Below are 512 nucleotides of genomic sequence, written 5' to 3'. Positions count from 1 at the left end.
GAGGGGACAGGCGGGGACGGGCGCCCTCTGGTGGCCGCCGCGCGCAAAGGCCGGGAGCGCGGTGTCCCCGGGTTCGCAGCCGGGAGGGGGCGACAGGGGAGTCCACAGGCTGATGCTCTATCCACTGAGCCAAATCCGCTAGGGCTATTTCTTTGTTAGCACCACCTAGACTTAAAACCGTGACCCCTCTAATGTCTGGGAATTAGAGGGCTGGCTCCCACCCTCAAATGCCTGTTATTTTAAAATGCAGTGAACAGGCCGTTCGTAGGATGCTCCTGTGCCCGGAGCCGCCGCGGGCGGGCTGCCGGGAGCCTCAGCACCGCGCTGTGTGCCAGGCAGTGTGCCCTCTCCGTTCACAGGGGACTCGGGCACAGAGAGGGCCAGCACCTGCCCCGAGGTCACACAGCCGCCCAGCTGGGTTCTCCACCTGGTGGCACCTGGAGGTCGGGGTTTACACAGGGCTGCTCCATGGCCCCCCGGAGACACACTCACACATCCCGGCGCCTCCGCCC

This window comes from Myotis davidii, unplaced genomic scaffold, assembly GCF_000327345.1.
Source record: "Myotis davidii unplaced genomic scaffold, ASM32734v1 scaffold174, whole genome shotgun sequence".
In the NCBI taxonomy this organism is placed as follows: domain Eukaryota; kingdom Metazoa; phylum Chordata; class Mammalia; order Chiroptera; family Vespertilionidae; genus Myotis; species Myotis davidii.
Note: the sequence above shows the minus strand (reverse complement) of the source record.